Source organism: Coenobita brevimanus, chromosome 25, assembly GCF_032717465.1.
Source record: "Coenobita brevimanus isolate Jiangsu-jjx chromosome 25, ASM3271746v2, whole genome shotgun sequence".
In the NCBI taxonomy this organism is placed as follows: Eukaryota; Metazoa; Arthropoda; class Malacostraca; order Decapoda; family Coenobitidae; genus Coenobita; species Coenobita brevimanus.
In genome coordinates this window covers 32,373,734-32,379,769 of record NC_136978.1, presented here as the reverse complement: position 1 = coordinate 32,379,769, position 6,036 = coordinate 32,373,734, and positions in this window count along the sequence as shown.

Here is a 6,036-nt window from a genome sequence, read left to right as displayed (position 1 = left end):
AGTGGGTTCACTTAGAAGGAAGAATAATGAAACGGCAAGCACAGTTGTCAACCATGAGCGTATTATGGAAGAGTTCAGAAATGATACAGAGACAATTAGGCAAGCAAGCAGTCTGATAGATCAGAGCAGTGATACTGAGAAGATAACCCAGGTGAATGAAGCGATGCAAAGCTACAAAAATGATGTAGAAACTATGTATGCTGAAAGGGTGAGAGTAAAGAAAGACATACAAACAAGAATCAAAGAAAAGAGCATTAAAAAGGAAGTGAAAGAAATAATCCAAAACTTTCCAGAATTGGTCAAAGATTCAGCATATATCAACAAAGCTACAGTAATCACTGATATAAACAAGAAAAAAAAAAAGATTTCGAGACACAAAAGGAGGAAGGGAAAGTAACTGTGGCAAATTTATACATATCACCCGGGTGAAACACTTGAGAAAGGGGCAAATATGAAGACCTGGCAGAGAATACAATTCAGAGTTTCAGTGAATTACTACATAGAATGGAGGAGAAATCTGGAAGTATTATATCAACTGGAGCTTTCAATACAAATATACATTGGAATGCTCTAGATATACAAAGCCAGGAAAGCTGTTGGGACCAAAAGCTCCTGGATGTTGTGCAGGAGTTTATCCTAACACAACATATAAAGGAAAACATCAGAAAAAGAGGACTTGATGTACTGTCAGTACTAGATCTTATAATTTACTAGGCACGAAAATGATATTGACAATATGATGTATCACCCTCCATTCGGCAAAAGCGGCCATGCAATATTAAGCTGCAACTTCAGGATTGCATATGACATAGTTAACAGTAATGAAAGTTACAAAAAGAACCTAAACTACAAAACGGGCAACTATCATGACCCAAAGAAGTACTTCTTCGAGAAAGATTGGTAAAAAGAGCTTAGAGTACAAGATTTAAATGATATATATAGGAAATTCTGTGAACTTTATGAAATAGGAGTCCGAAATTGCATCCCACCGCACAAAGAAGCAGAAATGAAAATTAAGAAATGGTTTAATAAAGAATGTAAAAACTCAAAAGAAAAAGAGACTTGTTGTGGAATAGATGCATAAGATACAATAGTGAGAGGGCATATAATATCTACAAACTGGCAAGAGACGATTATACATGAATAAGGAGAGAAGCCCAAAGACAGTTTGAGGAAGACATTATAAATAAAAGTAGTGATCAACCAAAGCTATTTTACAGCTACATCCAAAGCAAAACCAAAGTAGAAAATAAAATACAATAATTACGGACGAGGGGATCATCTGTACACAAGAGAAAGATGTCTGCGAAGCATTAACTAAAAATTTCCAATCAGTTTTTACAGAAGAAAATAATTTTGAGAGGGACGATATTGAACATGCATGTCCACACATATTACCGGATATACAAATATCAGAAAGAGAATTACATGACGAGTTAAGTAAATTAGACAAAGGAAAAGCAAATGGTCCTGACGAAATTTCGTGTTGGTTGCTACAGGAGCGTGCAAACGAGTTAAGTACACCAATATCTTTAATCTTTAATATTCAAGGAGTCCTTGGGTCAAGGTAAACTACCTAATATTTGAAAGAATGCAATGCAATCACTGTTCCCCTATTCTAGAAAGGGAATAGACAAAATCCACTCAAGTACAGACCAGTATCACTAATCAATGTTGTAAGATACCGGAAGAGCTGATAAGAAAAGTTTGGGTAAACCTTCTAGAAGAACATAATATGATAACAGAAAGCCAGTTTGGTCTCAGAAAGGGAAAATCATTTGTTACTAAACTATTAAGCTACTATGACATAGTTGCAGAAACATTACAGAAAAGAGAAGGGTGGATGGACAGTATCTATCTAGCTTTCAAGAAAGTATTTGAAAGAGTACCACACCAAAGACTTTTATGGAAACTGTACTATCAAGGAGGAATAAGAGGCCGACTGTACTGTTGGATGCAAGATTCCTCAGAAAAAAGGAAATGAGAACATTACTAAGGGGAAATTACTCATCATGGAGGGGAGTGACTGGGGGAGTTCCACAGGTCTCAGTTATGTTTTTAGTGTATATAAATGACATAGATAGTAACACTGGAAATGAAAGCTATTTTAATATGTTTGCTGATGATGCAAATATACAGAGGAGAATTACTAACACTGAATCTTGTAAAGAGCTACAAAAAGAATTAAATAAACGTTGTTTGTTGTCCTCTTTATTTGTTAATCATACAAACTCAGTGTATATTACAGCTTTACAAAAATCACAGAGGAGAATGCTAAGGTGTTGTTGCATGGAAACTAAATTGCAAAGGATGACATGTTACGAAATAACCATAGTCACTTGGAGTATGCAGAATTGGCATATTTAAGCAAAGTATTACGCAAATGGTTATCACTCTTTTTACCCTAGCTTAGCCCCCCCCCCACCAAATATATATATATATATATATATATATATATATATATATATATATATATATATATAATAAAAAATCTTCATCCCGAATGCTGTCCAGTAGCAACATGTTGGTGAGCACTGGAATATGGTGCTAGTTCAGAAGGACTATTGAAATTATGTTGATCCGTAGGACACTTATTTTGCGCCACTAAACTATCTGAAATAAACTGCCAAAGAACAAAAATCTGGGCCAAGTTAGAGTAAAAACGGTAGAGTGACGTGTACTGCTGCTTACATTGTAGTGAAGGAATAATATCAGTAATTTTCCTTTATTTGATATAGTGTAATACAGATGCTGAATATGTATCTAATAATCCTTTATTTAATATTTCTTGTGTATTACAGATGGGGAATACTGTATATATTTAATGTTCCCTTATTTGACAATTATTATGTATTACAGGTGTGGACTGTATCATTTTTTTCCCTATATCTGACATTCGTTGTTTATGACAGATGTGCAATATCTCGTTTACATATCGTTTATTTGACTTTTGTTGTGTATTACAGATGTGGAATATTTGCACACCTGCCGTACACTCCCACCGGTCCTCGGGTCGTGCAGGTGGCCTCATGGACCCCCGTTAGAGGCTTCATCAAGTTCAAGTCTGGAAGCATGTTTCTTGATAAATTCCACAAGTTTGTAATGTACCCAGTCTGTCTGTCTGTCTACAGCCAAACGACATTATACCGGAGAAAGTGGCCATCAACAAATTGCCTTCATATCACCGGGTCCTTTGCCATCAGGCTGCCCCGTCTCTAGTTCACACACCCCTCACCAATATACCTCTCCACCCCATCCATTCATTCAATTTCACTTGAGGAGGTCATTATAATATTCTCTCTCTCTCTCTCTCTCTCTCTCTCTCTCTCTCTCTCTCTCTCTCTCTCTCTCTCTCTCTCTTCAAATTTTGCCATCTCTCCTTTACTGTTGAGCTGTAACAGTGGAAACACACCAGAATGTGACTCTAGTCACTATGATGTTCGCAAAAGAAATGCAGTGAAATAATAGTATTGTCACTTTTTATGACAGCTACAGAAAAGAAGCTGTAAAAGAAGAAAGTTTTTAGTAAGGTAAGGTTGTTGTTGTTTTTCTTGTTCAACCTCGGTCCGCCTGATGGACCAGACCTGTCGATAGCAGGTATGCAACTGCCCCTATAGTGTTGTCCCATAGATTTCCTGTACCGTTGATGTTTTGTCCGCATGTAGAATGTGCTATGCAGTGTTCCAAAATGTGTGTTAAGTTCTGTGAGACTAGTCTACAAACCGGGAATGTGTCATCTGTTATTCCACTCAACCCAAATCTAAGCTGATATTTGAGGAAGGTTGGATGATATCCAGCTCTTAGTCTAGCTAGATGAACTTGATCATATCCGTTTACGGACACAGCCAACGGGTGGATGTCAGGAAGGAGGCTTGGATTATGGTGTTGTGATCATGGTGTTGTATCGCCATGTGTGTGAAGAAAGTATGCAAGTTTTTTTTTTTTTTTAATTGTTAGTGGTGGGTTGTGTGCATGTGGGATATTGTTGTAATGCCTCTATAACAATATCCCACGTCTAGACTGGGTTGGATAAAGTTTGTGTGGTGATTGCTTTATGTGCTTCGGTGTGTTGTGTTTCTACGTCAGGTACTGACAGGGGTGTTGCATATTGTCACAAGATGCTGCATAGAATATTGTGTCTGTCATATCAAGGTAGTCTCTGACAGGGAAGACTATGGTTTCAGGATGTAAGTGGGCCATGGGGGTGGATTTGGTGCAGCCAGTAGTAATCCGTAGGGCATTGTTTTGTATGATTTGCAAGGTGTTTGATGAATGTTAGATAGGGTGGGAGCTCACGCTGTTGAGGCATAACTCGTCACTGATCTAGTGTATTGTTTGTAGAGGAAGGAGAGTGTTACTTTTTGTTTTCCAAGTCTGGCCTGGTGGTTGCCCTCAGGGTATTGAGTCTATCCAGATTTCTAATAATGGAATTTTATGTAAGTATAATTAACAGCTTCCCCAAACACGATTTAAGAATTCAAGTTAAATGTGAAGGATATGGAACAGGAATGAATATTTTGGGAAATTCATATAAACTACATGAATCAGATGAGAAGTAAAATAAATCCTTGAGGGTGAGTCGTGGTATGCCTTCAATGGTGGTATGACAATGCCGTTTCTTACTATATGCAAATTACGCAGTTGCGTAGAGCCCACGAAGCTACCAGGGGGCCCCCGAGCTGCCTTTATTGTTTTTTTTTGTTTTTTTTTTTTTATTAAAATGTGTTGAATCACTCTATATTCATGAAATAAATTTTGTAGGGGGTACGGTGGACCCGCCAATTATTGTAAGTGCCAAAAAGTGAGTAATATAAGTAACGTTAATAAAAAAAGAAACTCCTGAAATTGTACTCGTTTCTCCTGAAGTTTGTAGACAAAGTCTCCTGCAACAGGAGTGTTCGCAGTAAGGTGCAGACACTAGATACCGCCAGAATTTTGAATTTCCAATTTTATTTTGAGAGCAATGCCGAATGTTCACTTTTTTTTTATTCATAAAAATATTCTGTACAAAATTCTTCTCATTCATTTAAGGTGAGTTCCGTGCATAATAATGAGGTCACAAAATATTTTGTGATGTTCTAATGCTCTGCGGTGTTGGCTATATACGTCAAAGGATGAAGATTTATCGGTTTTACACATAGGCCTATGTACGAATATTTCTTGATTCTTTATCTGGATGCTAGTGTCATTATGTTCATTCTGTGCAATGGCCTAATTTATTTTATGTTCATTCTGTGTAATGGCCTAATATATGTTCATTCTGTGTAATGTCCTAATTTATTAGTATTTCCTTTTTTTTGGGGGGGGGAAAGAGATATTTTTATACGTTTAGTATTATCAGTCGCAATGTTTGCCTAAATTTTGATTCCTTAAGATTAACTTTTCCTAAGATTTAAAATAAACATTTCAAGGAAAATGCAGCATCTGTCTCGTTTATGCGCATTTGGGAGATGTTATAAAGCAGATTCGGTAAATCCTGTAGGGAAGCCCCAGTGTGTCCCATTTATTATAATTTCCTGTAGGTTTAAATTGCTGTGGTCAACTTGGAATGTTTGATTTGAATTTGAGAGAAAAAAAAGATATTAAGAGTTTTTCACGCATCTAGCCTCTTTTCCTCTGAAAGTGCACCAGACTGATGCATTTAAATGTTAAAGGCGTGCCCCCGGACCACCTTAGAGGGTTTGGAATCCCCTCACCATTGTTTCACAAAAAAGGGGCCCCCAAACAGCATTTCCCATGGGACCCTCAAAAGGCTAGAACGGGACTGTGTGATTATACCAGTTGTCTGTAACGTAGATGTCTCGAGTAGCGCCAGTTAACACCGCTAATGTGATTTTTGGTCGATACTAGAATATGAAAAATATCCATATTTATCCAGCAATGACAAAATGGCCCGTATTATTTTAAAGCGATTTGTTATGCTACACATTACTGTCCTCTTGTGTTACATTAATCCTTCCAACATCACCATTCTGTGCATCAATAGCGTACAAAATTATATTAACAACCCATATCCAAAAGTAAAATCGCTAAGGA